Genomic DNA, 24,876 nt, shown 5'->3' on the forward strand with positions numbered 1-24,876 from the left:
GATTTTTTGTGATTGCGTTTGTAGCTCCTGTCAGCATTGATGGTGTAGTGTTCACAGGTGTAGTTGAAGCTGTTGTAAGCCCTGTAGTTGTAGTTGTTACAGGTGTGGTGTTTGTAAGATTTGTTGTGGTTGCATTTGTAGCTGTCGTCAGCATTGATGTTGTAGTATTCACAGGTGTAGTTGAAGCTGTTGTAGACACTGTAGTTGTATTTGTTACAGGTGTGGTGTTTGTAAGATTTGTTGTGGTTGCGTTTGTAGCTCCTGTCAGCATTGATGTTGTAGTGTTCACAGGTGTAGTTGAAGCTGTTGTAAGCCCTGTAGTTGTATTTGTAAGATTTGTTGTCTTTGCGTTTGTAGGGGTAGTGATCATTGGTGTTGTAGCGTTCACAGGTGTAGTTGAAGCTGTTGTAGACACTGTAGTTGTATTTGTTACAGGTGTGGTGTTTGTAAGATTTGTTGTGGTTGCGTTTGTAGCTGCTGTCAGCATTGATGTTGTAGTGTTCACAGGTGTAGTTGAAGATGTTGTAGGCCTTGTAGTTGTATTTGTAAGATTTGTTGTGGTTGCGTTTGTAGGGGTAGTGATCATTGGTATTGTAGCGTTCACAGGTGTAGTTGAAGCTGTTGTAGACACTGTAGTTGTATTTGTTACAGGTGTGGTGTTTGTAAGATTTGTTGTGGTTGCGTTTGTAGCTGCCGTCAGCATTGATGTTGTAGTGTTCACAGTTGTAGTTGAAGCTGTTGTAAGCCCTGTAGTTGTATTTGTTACAGGTGTGGTGTTTGTAAGATTTGTTGTGGCTGCGTTTGTAGCTGCAGTCAGCATTGATGTTGTAGTGTTCACAGGTGTAGTTGAAGCTGTTGTAGACACTGTATTTGTATTTGTAAGATTTGTTGTGGTTGCGTTTGTAGCTGCAGTCAGCATTGATGTTGTAGTTTTCACAGGTGTAGTTGAAGCTGTTGTAGACACTGTATTTGTATTTGTAAGATTTGTTGTGGTTGCGTTTGTAGCTCCTGTCAGCATTGACGTTGTAGTGTTCACAGGTGTAGTTGAAGCTGTTGTAGACACTGTAGTTGTGTTTGTTACAGGTGTGGTGTTTGTAAGATTTGCTGTGGTTGCATTTGTATCTGTAATCATTGATGTTGTAGTGCTCACAGTTGTAGTTGAAACCACTGTAAATGTAAAGAAAAGGAAACAGGTGTCACTTAAATGTCACAGTTCTGACATATTGTGAATTTAAAATATGATAATATTCAGTATTACTTACCAGGGTCACTGACAGTAACATTGGTAATGTTGAAGACCGTTATGTTTGGAGCTGCATTAATCAAAACATTTGCAATGTCAGTGTTATTAGGCACTGCTCTAGATGCAAACCGAATGTCAATATCAGTGATGATGGATCCGTTTCTGCAGAATGAATAAACCAAACATCGTTTTACTTGCATTAATTTATTATGTATTATATATTATATGGAATCTGCAAACAAAAAATAAATTACCGGAATCCAGTCACTATCATTGAGAGGTATGAAGGAAACGTTGTCTTATAGATAGGTTCAAGCTACAGAAACACACACAATCAAAGATCTGTCAGTACGAATCCATGCAATTAACCATTGCTTGACTTGAAGATCAAAACTTACTGTTGTCACTGTCATGGAGGATCTTTCTGTAAACGCTGGAGATGATGAGTTCAGCAAGTTGTCTGTAAATGCCTCTCCAATTGATGTGAACTTCAACTGCTTTGTTATAACTGGCTCAGCAGTTGTAGTTGTTACAAGTGTAGAAAACAAAGAGCAAGCAATTGACAACAAAGTAATTTTCATAAACACACAATGCTTTTTATATATATATACATTGTAAATCCCGTCAAAGGTAGCCTTTCTTATGAGTAGCACATTAAAAAATTAAGTGGGGGTCGGGGATTGGGGGGGGGGGGGGGGGGGCACACACATGATGATGTTAAATATAAATAGTTGTATTGACTTGTTTCAAAAACAATCTTTCAGGAGTGACAAGTGTGACTTCTGTTTACTCACTGTTTACTTGAGTTGCTACGACAAATGTTGTATCAACAGAGAGATTGAAAGTGTTGTTGGGATTAGACACAGCTGTGACTAACGTTTGTTCAACATCTTTAGCCTCTGGGATTTCTGCAGGTGTTATGGTGTTGTTAAACACAACCTCGACTTCTGCTTCAGTATCAGATGCTCGTGTTCTGGTCCCAGCTTGTCTGAATGAAAAAAAGAAAGAAAAAAACGTAAATTTTTTATTAAATATCCTAAATTAACACTATTTTTAGTCATTATTGATAATAAGATTAGTGTTGATATAAATGAACAAAAGTAAATACCTTACCTGAATGCTATGACAATAACATGGCTGAAGAGTAAACCATATCGAGCTCTATAGATGATTTCATACTGTGCAAAACAAACAAGTAGAAAATTAATTAATTCAGATGTCGTTGTAATCAGCTGGAAATTTAACAAAACTTGTGAATACATCTCAGTATTTAACTCAGTATTTATACTGTGCAAAGCAAAGTAGAAATTAATTAATTAATTCAAATGTAGTTATAATCAGCTGGAATTTTTAAAGCACTTGAAAATCATTCTTAGTATTTTACCCACCACTACAACCACTTGCACTGCAAGTGCCTGAAATTGTGGACTGGTTTTATCTTCGAGTTGAGGCACATAGGGTGTAACCAAAACTGCTGTAAGAACAACAACTGGTGCACGAACTACCGGCACTGCTGTTGTTGCTGCTGTTGTTGTTGGCTTTGTTGTTGTTGTTGTTGTTGGTGTTGTTGTTGGCTTTGTTGTTGTTAATGCTGCTCTTGTTGTTGTTGTTGTTGTTGCTGCTGTTGTTGTTGTTGGCTTTGTTGTTGTTGTTGTTGTTGTTATTGTTGTTGTTGGCTTTGTTGTTGTTGCCGCTGTTGTTGTTGGCTTTGTTGTTGTTGTTGCTGTTGTTGTTGCTGCTGTTGTTGTTGGCTTTGTTGTTGTTGTTGCTGTTGTTGTTGTTGCTGCTGTTGTTGTTGCTGCTGTTGTTGTTGGCTTTGTTGTTGGTGTTGTTGTTGGCTGTGTTGTTGTTGTTGCTGTTGTTGTTGGCTTTGTTGTTGTTAATGCTGTTCTTGTTGTTGTTGTTGTTGCTGCTGTTGTTGTTGGCTTTGTTGTTGGCTGTGTTGTTGTTGTTGTTGCTGCTGTTGTTGTTGGCTTTGTTATTGTTGTTGTTGCTGTTGTTGTTGGCTGTGTTGTTGTTGCTGCTGTTGTTGTTGGCTGTGTTGTTGTTGCTGCTGTTGTTGTTGGCTTTGTTGTTGTTGTTGCTGCTGTTGTTGTTGGCTTTGTTGTTGTTGTTGCTGTTGTTGTTGGCTGTGTTGTTGTTGCTGCTGTTGTTGTTGTTGGCTTTGTTGTTGTTGTTGCTGCTGTTGTTGTTGGCTTTGTTGTTGTTGTCGCCTTTGTTGTTGGCTTTGTTGTTGATTCCGCCGTTGTCGTTGGCTTTGTTGTTGTTGCTGCTGTTGTTGTTGGCTGTGTTGTTGTTGCTGCTGTTGTAGTTGGCTTTGTTGTTGTTGCTGCTGTTGTTGGCTTTGTTGTGTTTGTTGCTGTTGTTGTTGGCTGTGCTGTTGTTGTTGCTGTTGTTGTTGGCTGTGTAGTTGTTGTTGCTGCTGTCGTTGTTGGCTTTGTTGTTGTTGTTGTTGTTATTGCTGTTGTTGTTGCTGTTGTTGTTGGCTTTGTTGTTGTTGCTGCTGTTGTTGTTGGCTTTGTTATTGTTGTTGTTGTTGGCTGTGTTGTTGTTGTTGTTGCTGTGTTTTTTGGCTGTGTTGTTGTTGCTGCTGTCGTTGTTGGCTTTATTGTTGTTGCTGCTGTTGTCGTTGTATTTGTTGTTGTTGTTTTTGTTGCTATTGTTGTTGACTTTGTTCCTGTTACTGTGTCAGTTGTGGTGATAGCTGCAGTTAAACCTTCAGTTGTTGTTGAATCTGTAGTTGCTGTAGTTTCTGTAGTTGCAGTTGAACCTTCAGTTGTTGTTGATGTTGTACTTGTTGTTGTACCTTCAGTTGTTGTTGATGCTCTTAATTCTGTAGTTCCAGTTGAACCTTCAGTTGCTGTTGAGGTTGTAGTTCCAGTTGAACCTTCAGTGGTTGTTGATGCTGTGGTTGCTGTTGTTTCCGTAGTTGAAGTTGATCCTACAGTTGTTGTTGAATCTGTAGCTGTAGTTGTACCTTCAGTAGTTGTTGAAGCTGTAGTTGCTTCAGAAACTGTTGTTGCTTTTGTTTCTATAGTTCCAGTCAAACCTTCAGTTGTTATTGATTCTGTTCTTGCAGTTGTACCTTCAGTAGTTGTTGATGGTGTATTTGCTGTTTTAACTTCAGTTGTTGTTAAGGCTGTGGTTGCTGTTGTACCTTCAGTTTTGGCTGATGCTGTAGCTGCTGTTGTTGAAGTTGAACCTTCAGTTGTTGTTGATGCTGAAGTTTCTTTTGTTTCTGAAGTTTCAGTTGTACTTTCAGTAGTTGTTGATGGCGTAGTCGCTGTTGTGCCTTCAGTTGTTGTAAAGGCTGTGGTTGCCATTGTAACTTCAGTTGTTGTTGACGCTCTAGTTGCTGTTGTTTCTGTAGTTGCAGTTGAACCTTCAGTTGTTGTTGATGCTGTAGTTGCTGTTGTTTCTGTAGTTGCACTTGAACCCTCAGTTGTTGTTGATGCTCCCGTTTCTGTAGTTGGAGTTGAACCTTCAGTTGTCGTTGAATCTGTAGTTACTGTTTTTTCTGTAGTTCTAGTTGAACCTTCAGTTGTTGTGGATGCTGAAGTTGCTGTTGTTTCTCTACTTTCAGTTGTACCTTCAGTAGTTGTTGATGGTGTAGTTGCTGTTGGGCCTTCAGTTGTTGTTAAGGCTGCGGTTGCTGTTGTTTCTGTAATTGCAGTTGAACCTTCAGTTGTTGTTTGTGCCGTAATGACTGTTGTACCTTCAGTTGTTGTTGATTCTGTAGTTTCTTCAGATACTGTAGTTGGAGTTGTACCTTCAGTTGTTGTTGATGCTGTGGTTGCTGATGTACCTTCAGTTGCTGTTGTTTCTGTAGTTGCAGTTGAACCTTCAGCTGTTGTTGATGCTGTAGTTGCTGTTGTTTCTGTAGTTGCAGTTGAAACTTCAGGTTTTGTTGATGCTGTAGTTGCTGTTGTTTCTGCAGATTCAGTTGTACCTTCAGTAGTTGTCGATGCTGTTGTTTCTGTAGTTCTAGTTGAACCTTCAGTTGTTGTTTGTGCCGTAATGACTGTTGTACCTTCAGTTGTTGATGCTGTAGTTGCTGTTGTTTCTGTATTTGCTGTTGAACCTTCAGTTGTTGTTGATGCTGTAGTTGCTGTTGTTTCTGTAGTTGCACTTGAACCCTCAGTTGTTGTTGATGCTCCCGTTTCTGTAGTTGTAGTTGAAACCTCAGTTGTTGTTGAATCTGTAGTTACTGTTTTTTCTGTAGTTTCAGTTGTACCTTCAGTAGTTGTTGATGGTGTAGTTGCTGTTGTGCCTTCAGTTGTTGTTGATGCTCTAGTTGCTGTTGTTTCTGTAATTGCAGTTGAACCTTCAGTTGTTGTTAATGCTGTAGTTGCTGTTGTCTCTGTAGTTGCAGTTGAACCTTCAGTTGTTGTTTGTGCCGTAATGACTGTTGTACCTTCAGTTGTTGTTGATTCTGTAGTTTCTTCAGATACTGTAGTTGGAGTTGTACCTTCAGTTGTTGTTGATGCTGTAGTTGCTGTTGTTTCTGTAGTTGCAGTTGAACCTTCAGTTGTTGTTTGTGCCGTAATGACTGTTGTACCTTCAGTTGTTGATGCTGTAGTTGCTGTTGTTTCTGTATTTGCTGTTGAACCTCCAGTTGTTGTTGATGCTGTAGTTGCTGTTGTTTCTGTAGTTGCACTTGAACCCTCAGTTGTTGTTGATGCTCCCGTTTCTGTAGTTGTAGTTGAACCCTCAGTTGTTGTTGAATCTGTAGTTACTGTTTTTTCTGTAGTTTCAGTTGTACCTTCAGTAGTTGTTGATGGTGTAGTTGCTGTTGTGCCTTCAGTTGTTGTTAAGGCTGTGGTTGCTGTTGTACCTTCAGTTGTTGTTAAGGCTGTGGTTGCTGTTGTTTCTGTAATTGCAGTTGAACCTTCAGTTGTTGTTAATGCTGTAGTTGCTGTTGTCTCTGTAGTTGCAGTTGAACCTTCAGTTGTTGTTTGTGCTGTAATGACTGTTGTACCTTCAGTTGTTGTTGATTCTGTAGTTTCTTCAGATACTGTAGTTGGAGTTGTACCTTCAGTTGTTGTTGATGCTGTAGTTGCTGTTGTTTCTGTAGTTGCAGTTGAACCTTCAGTTGTTGTTAATGCTGTAGTTGCTGTTGTCTCTGTAGTTGCAGTTGAACCTTCAGTTGTTGTTTGTGCCGTAATGACTGTTGTACCTTCAGTTGTTATTGATTCTGTAGTTTCTTCAGATACTGTAGTTGGAGTTGTACCTTCAGTTGTTGTTGATGCTGTAGTTGCTGTTGTTTCTGTAGTTGCAGTTGAACCTTCAGTTGTTGTTGATGCTGTAGTTGCTGTTGTTTCTGTAGTTGCAGTTGAACCTTCAGTTGTTGTTGATGCTGTAGTTGCTGTTGTTTCTGTAGTTGCAGTTGAACCTTCAGTTGTTGTTAATGCTGTAGTTGCTGTTGTTTCTGTAGTTGCAGTTGAACCTTCAGTTGCTGTTTGTGCCGTAATGACTGTTGTACCTTCAGTTGTTGATGCTGTAGTTGCTGTTGTTTCTGTATTTGCTGTTGAACCTTCAGTTGTTGTTGATGCTGTAGTTGCTGTTGTTTCTGTAGTTGCACTTGAACCCTCAGTTGTTGTTGATGCTCCCGTTTCTGTAGTTGTAGTTGAAACCTCAGTTGTTGTTGAATCTGTAGTTACTGTTTTTTCTGTAGTTTCAGTTGTACCTTCAGTAGTTGTTGATGGTGTAGTTGCTGTTGTGCCTTCAGTTGTTGTTAAGGCTGTGGTTGCTGTTGTACCTTCAGTTGTTGTTAAGGCTGTGGTTGCTGTTGTTTCTGTAATTGCAGTTGAACCTTCAGTTGTTGTTAATGCTGTAGTTGCTGTTGTCTCTGTAGTTGCAGTTGAACCTTCAGTTGTTGTTTGTGCTGTAATGACTGTTGTACCTTCAGTTGTTGTTGATTCTGTAGTTTCTTCAGATACTGTAGTTGGAGTTGTACCTTCAGTTGTTGTTGATGCTGTAGTTGCTGTTGTTTCTGTAGTTGCAGTTGAACCTTCAGTTGTTGTTTGTGCCGTAATGACTGTTGTACCTTCAGTTGTTATTGATTCTGTAGTTTCTTCAGATACTGTAGTTGGAGTTGTACCTTCAGTTGTTGTTGATGCTGTTGTTGCTGTTGTTTCTGTAGTTGCAGTTGAACCTTCAGTTGTTGTTGATGCTGTAGTTGCTGTTGTTTCTTTAGTTGCAGTTGAACCCTCAGTTGTTATTGATGCTCCCGTTTCTGTAATGTCAGTTGAACCTTCAGTTGTTGTTTGTGCCGTAATGACTGTTGTACCTTCAGTTGTTGTTGATTCTGTAGTTTCTTCAGATACTGTAGTTGGAGTTGTACCTTCAGTTGTTGTTGATGCTGTAGTTGCTGTTGTTTCTGTAGTTGCAGTTGAAACTTCAGTTGTTGATGCTGTAGTTGCTGTTGTTTCTGCAGTTTCAGTTGTACCTTCAGTAGTTGTCGATGCTGTTGTTTCTGTAGTTGCAGTTGAACCTTCAGTTGTTGTTTGTGCCGTAATGACTGTTGTTTCTGCAGTTTCAGTTGTACCTTCAGTAGTTGTCGATGCTGTTGTTTCTGTAGTTCTAGTTGAACCTTCAGTTGCTGTTTGTGCCGTAATGATTGTTGTTTCTGCAGTTTCAGTTGTACCTTCAGTAGTTGTCGATGCTGTTGTTTCTGTAGTTGCAGTTGAACCTTCAGTTGTTGTTTGTGCCGTAATGACTGTTGTATCTTCAATTGTTGATGTTGTAGTTTCTTCACATACTGTAGTTGGAGTTTTACCTTCACCTGTTGTTGATGCTGTAGTTGCTGTTGTTTCTGTATTTGCTGTTGAACCTTCAGTTGTTGATGATGCTCCCATTTCTGTAGTTGTAGTTGAACCTTCAGTTGTTGTTGAATCTGTAGTTACTGTTTTTTCTGCAGTTGCAGTTGAACCTTCAGTAGTTGTTGATGGTGTAGTTGCTGTTGTGTCTTCAGTTGTTGTTAAGGCTGTGGTTGCCGTTGTACCTTCAGTTGTTGTTAAGGCTGTGGTTGCTGTTGTTTCTGTAATTGCAGTTGAACCTTCAGTTGTTGTTAATGCTGTAGTTGCTGTTGTCTCTGTAGTTTCAGTTGTACTTTCAGTTGTTGATGCTGTAGTTGCAGTTGCTTCTGTAGTTTCAGTTATACCTTCAGTAGTTGTTGATGCTGTTGTTTCTGTAGTTCCAGTTGAACCTTCAGTTGTTGTTTGTGCCGTAATGACAGTTGTTGTTGATGCTGTAGTTTCTTCAGATGCTGTAGTTGCAGTTAAACCTCCAGTTGCTGTTGTTTCTGTAGTTGAAGTTGAACATTCAGTTGATGTTGATGTAGTTTCTTCAGATAATGTAGTTGCAGTTGAACCTTCAGAACCACAGTTTTGTGCAACAGTTGGTGTAGTAGCAAGCTCAATTGCCACTATTTGTGAAAAGTAGACAGATGATTACACTTAACACACATGCTACTGAAAACACATGCATATGTATGTATATATAGATATTTATGAATACATTTAGATAGATAGATAGATAGATAGATAGATAGATAGATAGATAGATAGATAGATAGATAGATAGATAGATAGATAGATAGATAGATAGATAGATAGATAGATAGATAGATAGATAATCTATAATAGATAATAGATCATGCTACCATACGCCAAACTGATCAAGAAGAAGAAAAACACTTAAAAGAAGCTGTTAATCGACATGATATGAAAGCATGTTACTACACAATATGTTCAGATGTTACTAAAATATGACAAATTAAAATCTGAAAAGCTAATAACTGAAAAGTGTGGCATATTGTGTATGTATGTATTTTTATTTTATTTTATTTTTTTAAGAGCTGCATTCTAATTTTTGTAAAATAATCAGTTACTTACCCAGAATGGTTAACAAAACGGTCAATGTTCGACAAGCCCCCATTACAGCCTCATGTACCTGAAATATTTGAGAATATGAATGTTTGTTATAAATTGATGTGGAAGTATTTATGCATTGACATAGCTTTTATTTATACTCTCTCCCTCTTCAGACACACTCCCACTGCATGTTTGGAATCATCATCATGCTGAAAGTTGAAGTTGTTTCCAGTCAAATGCTCTTCACATTGATCTAAAACACCACAGCCCCTAAGCGTTTTTTTTTTTTGTTGTTGTTGTTGTTTTTGAAGCATGTCTTTTTTTAGGCCTGTAACCTATACTTTTGTCCTCCATTTTTTTTCCAAATGTTTAAAGAACACACGTCATACGATGCTCTTTGGAAATCACTTTTTTTGTTCAAAAGTACAATTAAAATTATCTTTGCCACCATTAGTAGATTCATTTTTTTTAAAAAGTACTTAATGGTACTTAATTATTTTTGTAATTGATAACACACTAGTTCCCACCAATGTAATTGAGCATTGTGTGGCACATCCGACATACTGTTTTACTTTTAGCACATGATTCTCCTTATGGGGACCTGATATGTTTAATATGCTGCTGAGAATATAGCCCAGAAGAAGCGTATAGTATAGCTTTTATTTTGGAGAGAGCAATTTCTCTGTAATAAACTCTCTTTTCCAAAGATGAGTGATTTCTCGATAGATAGATTTATTATTTTATCCCTTTGTTGTTTCAGCAACATTAAATTTAAAAACTGTACGTTTGAGTTAAAATATATATTTATAATCTTAATTAATGACAAATTAAAAAAGCATGAACATATATATCGGTCCATTTACAAATATTAATTAATTTATTCACTTAATTAATAACAATGTAATAATGCAATTATCAATTGCACTACGATGATGTCGGCGTAAATGTGCAGTCATATTCGTTGTGTTCCCGCTAGTGCTTTCAGGTTAATCTCGTTGAAATTACCTTAACGCCACAACACGGCAAATCTCCGTTAACGAGCTACCGCCGATCACTCCGTGCATGGGGCTAGACGGCCAACACGTTAACGAGCTAACTGCGCTAACACACTAGTTCACACCAATGTAATTGAGCATTGCATGGCACATTCAACATACTGTTTTACTTTAGTCCATGACTCGCTTACCTTCAGGGTCATACGTCACATGAAAACCAAAATAATTCCAAATCTGAATGACGTTCAATTTGCCTGTTGCAAGGAGAGCTTAACTTCTGTCTCGCTAGCTTGCCCTGCCCTCTTCCTTCTGACGATGCTGTCTGTGTTGAGCGCTCAGTGGATCTGCGCTCGACAGTGCAGCCTAGGCGGAGTAGTCGAACACAGATTCACTGAGCGCTCAACACAGACAGCATCGTCAGAAGGAAAATTGATAAAATAAATTACAAATGTTGTATTGTTCGATACATATGCGTACCGAACCGAAAGCACTGTATCGAACGGTTCAATATCGATACGAATATCGTTGCACCCCTAATATATATATAGTTTAGTTCCAAAACTACTTGCTGCAAGCCTTATTCATGCCATCACAAATCTATACCTACCCAAGCACTGTTTCACAAAGACTTATGTAAATACACTTTTGGCAAGCTTGAATTCAATATCTTGCCCGGGGATAATTTGAAATACTTCGAAAAAGTTGACTTTTCACTCTTAAAAGTGAAAAAAAAGTACATTGATACTAATGTGAGACCAGACTGATAAAGAATGTGTCTTCAGGGACACAAAAACAAGAATGGAAAGTTTATATTGCAGAGACAAGAAAAAAAATAGTGTCCAAAAAAGCAAATCTGTATTCTAAAAGTTGTAACAGAACAACTTCAGTTTATGAATTTACTGTGCTTTTTCCGATTTTCTAACAATATAGCCATTTTTACTGGATACACTACTATAACATAGACAGTAGAAGTAATAATCATGCTTTTTTCTTTTTTTTTACCTTGATACATTTTTTTTCATCACTTTTAGGCAACAGCTAAAGTTGAAAACATTTAGGGTTAAATGTACTGTCTGCAGAGAAAAAAGTTTTCTACGGTGTGAAAAAATATCACAATAGAATATTATTTTTCATCATAGCTTCAGGTTAAGTGTAATAAATGACAATAACCATTACACAATAAATTGTAATACAAAACGCCTAGCACAAACTCAAACACTAAATTTACATATAGACCAAAGACCCTCACCCTAGAGCCGTAATTGACAGAATCCTTATTCAGCCTCCCTTGTGCTTGTCTGTTCTCTTGTGATGCCACCAGTTTGTTCGGGCATTATATACTTGCTTCACAAGTATGTGATGCCCACACACAATTCTATTGAAATGTTTTGAACTGCCAGTTGAAGATGCAAAGATAAAAAGATTTTTAAAAAAAAGAAAACAACAACATTCCTGAACAACTTTTAAGTCAGTTTCATGGTCCAGTCATCAGCATTGTTAGTCAGCATTCCACTGATGTGAACAAATCAGATGTCAAAATATTATCTAACAAGCTGTATACTTTGAATTCAAATACTTATGATGAATAATCTGAAAATGCATAAAATACATAACAAGCATTTTGAGATTAACTATATATATTTCCATAAATCTTCAATAGATGTTTTTAATATCCTCTTCCTACTTTCCCACTGTGACAAAAAATACAGACAACCAGATGATGTCTGTCTTGTTGGCTTTCACTTTGGAAGAGTAACAAAAGACAAGTATTTAAAAAATGTATTCATTGCAATGTTATCTTTTCATACAATCCACTGACTTTCAATGTGAGATCTATTTGCTCAAAATGAAACCACAAATGCACAGTGACAAGTTTTAAGGAGTATTTGTGTGCCACTCAGGGTAAATAAAGCTTAAAATGTCTTTCCAGGAAGTCACATTTATTCCGCTTGAGGTTGTATTGTACCAAATTTTCCATACAGCTACAACAGCAAGTCCACACGGAGTGACAAGACATGTATTGATTGATTGAGTGATATACATGAAAAAAAAAAACATTGTCTTCTACTATAACAGGTGCTCGAAAAGGAGTGGGAAGAAGTAGTACTTATATACTAACCGCCCTTCACATATTTAAAGCTCAGTTGTGTAGTTGTGCAGCTTTGTATTATTATTTGCATGATTTCCACCTGATCTGATTTCAGAACGCTTTTCCCAACAATCTGTTTTTTGCCAATCCTGTGTTTTTCTTTCAATCATTTCAGTATTCTCAATAAAGCTTTAGTAGTTGCTAAATTTACCCTATGAAACTTGACCAAGAAATTGGCCAAAAATCTAAGCAAAATCATATCAGAAAACATCAGAGTGACAGCCTGATGTAATCGAAAAAAAGAAAAAACATTTTAATATGCATGTGATGGATGATTAACGCCACAACACGGCAAATCTCCGTTAACGAGCTACCGCGGATCGCCCCGTGCGTGGGGCTGGACAGCCAACACGTTAATGAGCTAACTGCGCTAACACACTAGCTCCCACCAACGTAATTGAGCATTGCATGGCACATCCAACATACTGTTTTACTTTTGTCCATGACGCGCTTACCTTCAGGGTCATATGTCACATGAAAACCAAAATAGTTCCAAACGCCACATCTGAATGAGGGTGGGGGAGGTTCAATTTGCCATGTTGCAACGACAGCTTAACTTCTGTCTTGCTAGCTTGCCCTGCACTCAGTGAATCTGCGTTCGACTACTCCGCCTAGGCTGCACTGTCGAGCGCAGATCCTCTGAGTGCTCAAAACAGACAGCATCGTCAGAAGGAAAGGTGATAAAATTAATTAAAAATTTTGTATTGTTCGATACATTTGCTTACCGAACGGAAAGCACTGTATCGAACGATATTCGTATCGATATTGAACCGTGTCGATATTGAACAACAAAAACAACAAGCATGCATGCTACAAACTTTACCCGAGTCATTTGGACAGCCGTTAGCACATGATTATCCTTATGGGGACCTGATATGTTTAAAATGCTGCTGAGAATATAGCCCAGAAGAAGCGTATAGTATAGCTTTTATTTTGGAAAGAGCCATTTCTCTGTAATAAACTCTCTTTTCCAAAGATGAGTGATTCCTCAATCAGATACAGGGCTCGCAAAATTTTTCCAGTCGGGCTACCAAAATCTATCTCTGCCCTGCCCATCGGGCTATCGCAGGAAGGAAAAATATATGTCAATGCTTTTACATTCTTTCGGAAATGTAGCTGGGTAATTATGTCATTGGCATCGGTGAGCCACTGTCAATATGTGACATATTGAAATCGCGTTTGAATTTGCGCTTGTTTTTTGCTTTCACTTTGCAATCGCGCGAACTGTGTATAGAGAGCGACAGCACTGATCTGTGAGTGATGATAATTTGTGCACCAATTCCTCTGACATCGTCTTATCAATCGTTAGCTTACTATGCAAACATGACATGTGAAATCTACCGCAGCTTAAACATGTGAGAGGTTGATCTCACATGTGAGAGGATCGCTGAGCATTATGTGAGTGTGTGTGTAAAAACAGCAGGATATATATTTTAGTTCTGCTGAGCCAAATAAGACAGGTCAGGGTGAAGAAGTGACAGCCAAAGAAAAGCTTACCACAAAACGGAAAAGTTATGACAAATCAGACTATAAGGCAAAAAGAAAGTGCAGCTTTATGGTTTCATGGACAAAAGAATTTCTTGTGGCTGCAATATGACGAGCTAAATAACCAGGGCTGCACATAAGTGGTCCGCAGGTGCGCATTCGCTGTCAAAATAAAAAATGCGCACAAGATAAGAAGTTGCAACGCGTGTTTGCGTACATAAGATTTTCAGGAGGACAGACATTTGTTTAGAACTCTTAAAGATGTCGAAGAAGCTCCTTTAAGCAATTACTTTGGTGTTCCTCCACCTCCAAAGAAATGTCAGAAGGAGTCCGAACCACAAAAGAAGCGCGTATTCTCGGAAAAGTAGTTGCAGGAGGTGAGCTGGCTTCAAACAAATGATGAACGCACAGAGATGTGGTGCAGAATGTGCCATGAAAATTTAATAAATGACAAATTAAAAAGGCATGAACATTTTTTTTGTATCGAAAAAATATCGAACCGTGACACCAAAGTATCGAACCGAACCGAACCGTGAATTTTGTGCATCGTTGCACCCCTAATATATATACCTATATATATATATATATATATATATATATATATATATATATATATATATATATATATATATATATATATACACCTATATATATATATATATATATATATATATATATATATATATATACCTATATATATATATATATATATATATATATATATATATCTCAGAGCTTGTTCTTGTGCTTCCATGATTAGTGCCTCTGAGCTGTCTTTCAGTCCAGCTTTGTCCAGCCACTGGTAGGATTTCTGGATATCAGCCACCACCTCTATCTGCCGGTGGTACATACCGTGCAGGGTCTTCCATGATGGTTCCTCGTCTCCGTCCTCTTTCTTGGGTTTCTGCTGCCGATACCAAGCTAAGATCCTGTGGGACTTCCAGATACAGACGGACAAAATGGTGGTGGCTAACCAACATAGTGGTGGTAGACAAACAGAAGAAGACGGCCGTAGTGATCGATGTAGCAGTTCCGAATGACAGCAATATCAGGAAGAAGGAACACGAGAAGCTGGAGAAATACCAAGGGCTCAGAGAAGAGCATGAGAGGATGTGGAGGGTGAAGGTAACAGTGGTCCCCGTGGTAATCGGAGCACTAGGTGCGGTGACTCCCAAGCTAGGCGAGTGGCTCCAGCAGATCCCGGGAACAACATCGGAGATCTCTGTCCAGAAGAGCGCAGTCCTGGGAACAGCTAAGATACTGCGCAGGACCCTCAAGCTCCCATGCCTCTGGTAGAGGACCCGAGCTTGAAGGATAAACCGCCCGCAGGGGCGTGCTGGGTGTTTATATATATATATATACAGTCAGGTCCATAAATATTGGGACATCGACACAATTCTAACATTTTTGACTCTACCACCACAATGGATTTCAAATTAAACGATGTGCTTTAACTGCAGACTGTCAGCTCTTATTTGAGGGTATTTACATGCAAATCAGGTGAAAGGTGTAGGAATTAAAACAGTTTGTATATGTGCCTCCCACTTGTTAAGGGACCAAAAGTAATGGGACAATTGGCTTCTCAGCTGTCCGATGCCAGGTGTGTAGTATTCCCCTCATTATCCCAATTACAATGACCATATAAAAGGTCCAGAGTTCATTTCAAGTGTGCTATTTGCATTTGGAATCTGTTGCTGTCAGCTGACAAGATGAGATCCAAAGAGCTCTCACTATCAGTGAAGCAAGCCATCATTACGTTGAAAAAACAAAACAAACCCATCAGAGAGATAGCAAAAACATTATGCGTGGCAAAACAACTGTTTGGAACATTCTCGAAAAGAGGGAACACACCGGTGAGTTCAGCAACACCAAAAGACCCGGAAGACAACGGAAAACAACTGTGGTGGGTGACTGAAAAATCCTTTCCCTGGTGAAGAAAACACAGTTCACAAAAGTTGGCCAGATCAAGAACACTCTCCAGGAGGTAGGTGTGTGTGTGTGTGTCAGTCAATAATCAAGAGAAGACTCCACCAGTGTGAATACAGAGGGTTCACCACAAGATGTAAACCATTGGTGAGCCCCCAAAACAGGAAGACCAGATTAGAGTTTGCCAAACGACATCTAAAAAAGCCTTCACAGTTCTGGAACAACATACTATGGACAGATGAGACCAAGATAAACTTGTACCAGAATGATGGGAAGAGAAGAGTATGGAGAAGGAAAGGAACTGCTCATGATCCTAAGCATACCACCTCATCAGTGAAGCATTGTGGTGGAAGTGTAATGGCGTGAGCATATATGGCTGCCAGTGGAACAGGTTCTCTTCTATTTATTGATGTGTGACTACCGACAAAAGCAGCACGATAAATTCTGAATGGTTTCAGGCAATATTATCTGCTCATATTCAGCCAAATGCTTCAGAACTCATTGGATGGGGTTTCACAGTGCAGATGACAATGACCCAAAGCATACTGCAAAAGCAACCAAAGAGTTTTTGAAGGTAAAGAAGTGGACTGTTTTGCAATGGCCAAGTCAATCACCTGACCGGAATCCAATTGAGTGTACATTTCACTTGCTGAAGACAAAATGAAGGGAAAATGCCCCAAGAGCAAGCAGGAAGTGAAGATGGTTAACTTATCTTTCTTGTAGAACTGTGCTCCAAATAAAGAACTTTGTGTTAAAAAAAAAGGTTGTTAATCATTTACAAATCAATATTGTCTGTATGTACAGCAATTTCCCCCCAAAAAAGTGAACATGCAAAACTGCGGCGTTAAGCAGTTGAAAAATTTGGGTGCGCCTAACTTTTGTGCTGGTACGGAAAAAAAAAAGAAAAGATAAGGAACCATGTTTAGTTACAGGCTCATGGGAATCTTTTCTGTTGATCAGTGATAATGCAGTCCTGTTCAACAACAATTCATTCTGTACTTCCTGATAATGACACAGAAGTCAGGCTGCTACATTACAAATACCTTAACTATGAAGTGGCACAGTTGGACACGGGAGCAGTCAACCAGGTGTATCACCTTGACCTCCTCAAAGCATAGAGAGAGGCTGAAATCACTTCTCTGGTGAGTCTGGTGAAGGAGAGAGATGAGTTTGGCCAGAGGTTCAAAATTTCATCATTAACCCCTCACTCCATTGTGATGATCATCTCACACAGGCCCACAGAGTGAATGTTTCTGCATTCCAATGTTGTTTTGCAGATGTGTTCTTCCAGCTGACCGTTCCTACTAATCTCATAGAACACTATTTGAAAGGTGGCCTTATGTGAAGGTGCATGACGTTACAGGTTACAGTGGGGCAAAAAAGTATTTAGTCAGCCACCGATTCTGCAAGTTCCCCCACTCAAAATGATGACAGAGGTCAGTAATTTGCACCAGAGGTACACGTCAACTGTGAGAGACAGAATGTGAAAAAAAATCCATGAATCCACATGGTAGGATTTGTAAAGAATTTATACGTAAATTAGGGTGGAAAATAAGTATTTGGTCACCTCAAACAAGGAAAATCTCTGTATTCTGTATCTCTGTATCTCTGTAAAGTATTGTAGACCTGCACCAGACTGGGAAGAGTGAATCTACAATAGGCAAGCAGCTTGGTGTGAAAAAATCAACTGTGGGAGCAATCATCAGAAAATGGAAGACATACAAGACCACTGATAATCTCCTTCGATCTGGGGCTCCACGCAAGATCTCATCCCGTGGGGTCAAAATGATCATGAGAACGGTGAGCAAAGATCCCAGAACCACACGGGGGGACCTGGTGAATGACCTGCAGAGAGCTGGGACCAAAGTAACAAAGGTCACCATCAGTAACACACTACAACGGCAGGGAATCAAATCCCGCAGTGCCAGACGTGTTCCGCTGCTGAAGCCAGTGCATGTCCAGGCCCGTCTGAAGTTTGCCAGAGAGCACATGGATGATACAGCAGAGGATTGGGAGAATGTCATGTGGTCAGATGAAACCAAAGTAGAACTTTTTGGTATAAACTCAACTCGTCGTGTTTGGAGGAAGAAGAATACTGAGTTGCATCCCAAGAACACCATACCTACTGTGAAGCATGGGGGTGGAAACATCATGCTATGGGGCTGTTTTTCTGCCAAGGGGACAGGACGACTGATCCGTGTTAAGGACAGAACGAATGGGGCCATGTATCGTGAGATTTTGAGCCAAAACCTCCTTCCATCAGTGAGAACTTTGAAGATGAAACGAGGCTGGGTCTTCCAACATGACAATGATCCAAAACACACCGCCCGGGCAACAAAGGAGTGGCTCCGTAAGAAGCATTTGAAAGTCCTGGAGTGGCCTAGCCAGTCTCCAGACCTCAACCCCATAGAAAATCTGTGGCAGGAGTTGAAAGTCCGTGTTGCTCGGCGACAGCCCCAAAACATCACTGCTCTCGAGAAGATCTGCATGGAGGAATGGGCCAAAATACCAGCTACTGTGTGTGCAAACCTGGTAAAGACCTATAGTAAACGTTTGACCTCTGTTATTGCCAACAAAGGTTATGTTACAAAGTATTGAGTTGTATTTTTGTTATTGACCAAATACTTATTTTCCACCCTGATTTACGAATAAATTCTTTACAAATCCTACCATGTGGATTCATGGATTTTTTTTTTTCCACATTCTGTCTCTCACAGTTGAAGTGTACCTCTGGTGCAAATTACTGACCTCTGTCATCATTTTAAGTGGGGGAACTTGCACAATCGGTGGCTGACTAAATACTTTTTTGCCCCACTGTATCTGAGAAAATTGTTTAAAAAGAATTGGCTGAAATGCTAAAAATGGACGCGATAAAAGAGCCCCTTGATGCAGCCCCGTCACTAGGGTTATGTGTCCTGGATCCAAATGCTGGATCCACTCAGTCAACTACACCAGGGTCAACAACAACTGCTGGGTCAAAGATGACTTCTGAGTCAACTATGACTGTGACAACTATAAATACTGGGCCAACTACAACTGGGTCACCTAAAGCTGCTCAGTCAACTACAAGTGGGTCAACAACAGCTCCTGGGTCAACTACAACAGGGACAATAACAACCGCTGGGTCAACTACAACTGGATCAACAACAACTCCCGTTTCAACTACAACAGGGACAACTACAACTCAAGTTACCATGACTGTAAGTCGAAGAACATTAGGAACTTCACCTCCAGCTTCCACTTGTTGTTGTTATTGTTGCCCTAATTGTGTGACAAAAACAGAAGTTTAAGTGTCATTTAAAACTCATGAGACATTTACAAGCGATTTGCTGCTTATTTGCATTTAAACAACAAGTAAATCTGATAGTTGCAATAGTAAGTATCTTTCTTAAAGTCAAACAGCTTTTAAATATATACATTTGAAATAATTAGATTTCAAAAATTATAATGATACTATGTTCTTATAACAAGCTATATTTTCTTTTAACTCATATAGTCATAATTTAAAAATTATTAGATAGTAATTAATTATCAGATTGGAATTAGAAAATTAAAATTACATATACAATTAAAGAAATATCTAAAATAATCTGAAATTATGAAAGTAAGTGAAATCACAAAATTCTAACTAAATAGTGCAAGTCAAAGTTAGTGAATTTATTCAAACAGTAACTGGGAAGTTAAAAAGCATGAATCATTAAAACAAAATTACATTTCTACAGTCTATTTCATATAGATAGATAGATAGATAGATAGATAGATAGATAGATAGATAGATAGATAGATAGATAGATAGATAGATAGATAGATAGATAGATAGACAGATAGACAGACAGACAGACAGACAGACAGACAGACAGACAGATACACATCATATAAATATTAGAGATGTGCAAAGCAGCCGGTATTTGTATCTGTATTTGTATTTGTTGAGGGGGGAAAAGTATTTGTATTTGTATTCGTTGTCAAGTAAAATTCAAAATAGGCTTAAAAATCCTTTTTTATTTGCATTACACTTCTAATTAATATTAAGTATTCTTTAATTATATCCATTACAGTAATTGTGGACATGCAATATTAGTTGATGTTTTTCCATAGATCCAGCAATGAACATGTAACAAAAAAGGTCATTGAAAAGAAAATAACATAACAGCCATTGCATCATCCAAACCAACAACTAATAAAATACCATTGTGAACATAATGAACTCCACCACCACTCTAGCTTCTTGGAGGACGCTGAACAGACAACGAAACTGACTTGCAGAGGCAGAACATGGTTGTGATGATGAATTGGTGCTGGTGGGGGGAGTTGGCAGACAGTACCAGGAGAGGATGCTTTAAGTGCCTGTGATTGTGTATAGCAGATGTTGACACGTTTAATATGTGTGCCTCTGCTGATTTGACCTTTGCACACATTACATATCACTTTGGTTTCATCTGCAGCACCGACGGTAAAATGCTTCCAGACTGAACTTGATCAAGTTTTTTGTCTCATTTAGGATCAAGAGATGGCTCAGCAGCAGCAACACTCTTTTCTATTTGATTGCCCTAATCCATAAGTGACGGGAAACTATGCTAAGGTTAACTAGCCTATAATCTACATCTTGCTGTCTGCAAAAGACACAGTAACTTAAATATACCATACTGTATAACTCCCACAAGTGCATACAATTCGACACAACTACACAAGAATTGTTTTAACCTTTTAAACCAAATGTTAACGTTACTCTGTCAACAGCCTATTGTCTAAATTACCAAGCTAACAGAACTACGTAAACAGAGCGAACATGAGAGCACCCGAATGCAGACGTCATTAATGCAGTGCAATGGAATAATCTCCCGATCTTCGCAAAAGTTATAAACTGCCTCCAGAACACAGTTATGGGACAAAAAAAATCTATTCAACAAAAATAGTGATGCAGTTCAGCCTTTTTTCGCTCATCCGACCCTTCTCTCTTGCTGTGTGGAGCAGTTTTTCCTTGTTCCCAAATACAAATATTTTCTAGATAATAAAGATGCCATCATGCCTGATATGAATAACAACCTTCAATGGCTAAGATAGAGCTGTTTGAGAGATTAATATGTTCAGTACCTGAAGTACAAAAGGAGAAACAGAGCAACAGAAAGATATAGATTTTGTTTGTGATAGTAAAATTCCAAGTACAATGAAGTGCCACTTGAAATGTGTCTTAGTCATTTTAGACCTATTGATTGATTTATTTATTTTTTTATCTGAGGAGATCCATCACATTCATATTAAAATGTTTTTCTTTTTTCAATTACATCAGGCTGTCAGTCTGATGTTTTCTGATATGATTTTGCTTAGATTTTTGGGCAATTTCGGGGTCATGTTACATAGACTAAATTTGGCAACTACTAAAGCTTTATTGAGAATACGGAAATGACTGGAAGAGAAAGTTAAGAGTGGCAAGAAACCATTCTGAAATCAGATCACTCACTACACAACTGAGCTATAAATATGTGAAGGGCAGTGAGTATGAGTATTACTTCTTCCCACTCCTTTTCGGGCACCTGTTGTACTACAAGACAATATTTTCGGGCCATTTGTTGTGGTGCATGTTCGGTTTCCTTTTCGGCAAATAGATCTCACATTGGAACTTTTGAAAAGATAACATTGCAATGTCTACAGATCACATTTTTAAAATACTTTTCTTTTGTTCCTCTTCCAAAGTGAAAGGCAAAGGTTAACTTACAAGACAGATGTCATCTGTTTGTCTGTATTTTTTGTTAATCACTGTAGGAAATTAGAAAGAGGAAATTAAAAAAAGCTATAAAAGAATTGTGGAAATATATACTTTTATTCTCAAAATGCTTGTTGTACATTTTATGCATTTTTCCATTATTCATCAAAAGTATTTAAATTCAAAGTATTCAGTTTGTTAAATAATCCTATATGGAAAATAAATAGAAAAAACTTATAAAAGATTTGCATAAGATTTGGCTTACTTCATATAGTGAATCATATAAGGCTTACATGATTTACTCATGAAAGTGCCCACTTTCTCATTACTTTCATATATTGTTTTAATAAGTATCCAAAAGATACAAGTTTCAGTTATATAATTTTTCAAGGGATCTTATATCTATTTGCACTCTTGTATGCTTTTCATACAAGTTTCACGCAAGACAGATACAAACTTTATAAGATTTATATATATATCTTTTCCATACGGGATGTTATGACATCTGATCAGTTCACATCAGTGGAATGCGGACTTACAATGCTGATAGGAACCTCATGGCAAAGAATGACTAAAAGCAGCAAACAAGTAGCCTAAAAGGATTTAATGAAGAATTTATTTGTCAGAGAAAGAGAGCCAGAATTAAACTGTTTCTAGTTTAAAAAAAAAAAAAACAGTGATTTCTGTGATGGGAATGCTTTAAAAAGCTTTAAGGGGTTAAAAGAACATGGCCTAACAAATCAACATTTTGGAGGGTTTTACAAAATAGGCATTACAAAGAAAAAATATTTAAAAGTAAAATGTGGATAAGACTGAAACAGGCTATCTTAAGCACAGCATTTAGGCCAATTCAGTCAATATAAGGCATGAAGTGAAATGAAGAAAATGAAGAGTGGTTTAATTTGTTATGACATTTGCATTGGGGCTTTTAATTCACTGGATTTAAACAGCACTGCTTTTTTGATATAGATAGATAGATAGATAGATAGATAGATAGATAGATAGATAGATAGATAGATAGATAGATAGATAGATAGATAGATAGATAGATAGATAGATAGATAGATAGATAGATAGATAGATAGATAGATAGATAGATAGATAGATAGATAGATAGATAGATAGATCTTTATTAATCCCTCGGGTGGGTTCCTCTGGGAAATTCGATTTCCAAAAAAAGCACAGCACCGACAGAAGTTACAGAGTTACAGAATATTATATATACACACACACACACACACACACACACACACACACACACACACACACACACACACACACACACACATATAAATACAGAGACAATATAAATAGAATATACGAAGGGGATAAATAGAATAAATAGGAATAAAAAATAAAAATACAAGTGAATTGCACATTTCAAGTATTGAGGTCTATTGCACTGTTGACTATTTACAAAAGTATTGCACAAAAGGTATTGCACAGTGAGGTGAAGAGGCACTACAGCTTAGTTGTTCCCCCCTCCTTTGTCCTCCTGTTTCCCCTCCCTCTCCCCTCCAGAGAGGAGTTAAACAGTCTGATGGCGTGTGGGACAAAGGAGTTTTTAAGTCTGTTAGTTCTTGTCTTTGGGAGAAGCAACCTGTCACTGAACAGACTCTTCTGGTTGTTAATGGCCGTGTGCAGAGGATGCCTGGCATTGTCCATAATGTCCATCAGTTTCTTTAATGTCCTTTTCTCTGCCACTGTCACCAGAGTGTCCAGCTTCATGCCGACCACAGAGCTAGCCCTCCTGATCAGTTTCTCCAGCCTGGATGAGTCCTTCTTTGCTGTGCTGCTCCCCCAGCACACCACAGCATAGAAAAGTACTCCAGCAACCACCGACTGGTAAAACATCCTCAGGAGCTTCCTGCAGATGTTAAAAGACCTCAGCCTCCTGAGGAAGTACAGTCGGCTTTGGGCTTTTTTATACAGGTGCTCTGTGTTGCATGACCAGTCCAGTTTATTGTCCACCCACAGCCCGAGGTACTTGTACTTGTTGACCACCTCCACCTCCTCCCCCTCTATCTGAACCGGCAGTGGACCTGCTCTGGACCTCCCGAAGTCCACAACCAGTTCCTTAGTCTTTGAGGTGTTGAGTTGCAGGTGGTTTGTGTGACTCCATGCGACAAAGTTCCTCACCAGACTTCTGTACTCCTCTTCCTGATCATCCCAGATACACCCCATGATGGCTGTGTCATCTGCAAACTTCTGAATGTGGCATAATTCAGAGTTGTAGCCGAAGTCAGAGGTGTACAGGGTGAAGAGAAGAGGGGACAGCACAGTTCCCTGTGGTGCTCCTGTGCTGCTGACCACTGTGTCAGACGTGATGTCCTTCAGCCTGACGTACTGTGGTCTGTCGGTGAGGTAGTCGGAGATCCAAGCGACCAGGCAGGGGTCCACCTCCATCCTGTTCAGTTTTTCCTGAAGCATACAGGGCCGGATGGTATTAAAGGCACTGGAAAAGTCAAGAAACAGGATCCTGACCGTGCCTTTTCCCCCATCCAGGTGTGAGTGGGCTCTGTGTAGGAGGTACAGGATGGCATCCTCCACTCCGACACCCGCCTTGTATGCAAACTGTAGTGGGTCCTGGGCATGTTGTACCTGTGGTCAGAGGAGGTTGAGGAAGAGCCGCTCTAGAGTCTTCATAAGATGTGACGTCAGTGCCACCGGTCGGAAGTCATTCAGCTCATTGGGCCGGTTCTTTTTGGGGACCGGGACGATGCAGGATGTCTTCCATAGGGCGGGCACTCTCCCCAGTCGCAGACTGAGGTTGAAGACTCGTTGTAGCGGCGATTTAAACAGCACTGTTTTTTTCAAAAAGCAGTTCAATTCATAGGCCAGTGAATTTGTCTGCGAATAAATCTATCAGAGAAGACATAAGCTGAAAAAAATCACATGAGGACATTTTGATGCCTCATTGTTCTTTTATACTAATTATACACACAGCACATCATATGATCTGGAGCTCGATCTTGACTCAGGAAGTAACTACTGATGGGAAATATTCATTGTCACGTTAGATTCGGGTAACATCTAGCATCAATGACGTTAGTTGAGTGTGTAAACACTATTGTTCTTTTGTGACAGGAAGAAGTAAAAATAATTCATGAATGTAACTTGAAGAACCTGACACACATTTTTAAGAGACACCAATGAAAAACAAACAGTGGTGTCTTTTATTTGGTGAAGACATATTTTTCATCCATGTCCTCATTGTTTCAAGCTGTGTGCCTGCCAAGTGAAACTAACAGTGTTAAAGATCAGTATCAGTATCAAAGATTAGGCAGCAAAATTTCCGTGGAAATTATGGTTCACTGAGTGCACCATAAAAGCTGAAATTAACATTAGAACTACATTTTTATATGTCAGGGTTTATATACATGCCACTACTTACTAAATGAGAGAAATTTACCCTGAACCAATTCATGCATAGTTTTGTCACACAAAGGTCATTCATCCCCAGAATAAAAGCAAAACACTGCTCACCATTTTAAGGTTTA

At 38.8% G+C, this 24,876-nt stretch overlaps 1 pseudogene; it reads right to left on the minus strand.

Annotated features, from left to right (window-relative positions):
- The window catches only part of LOC143416738 (uncharacterized), a 32,284-nt pseudogene that overhangs the window by 66 nt on the left and 7,342 nt on the right, over positions 1-24,876 (minus strand).

Source organism: Maylandia zebra, linkage group LG3 (genome assembly GCF_041146795.1).
Source record: "Maylandia zebra isolate NMK-2024a linkage group LG3, Mzebra_GT3a, whole genome shotgun sequence".
Lineage (NCBI taxonomy): Eukaryota > Metazoa > Chordata > Actinopteri > Cichliformes > Cichlidae > Maylandia > Maylandia zebra.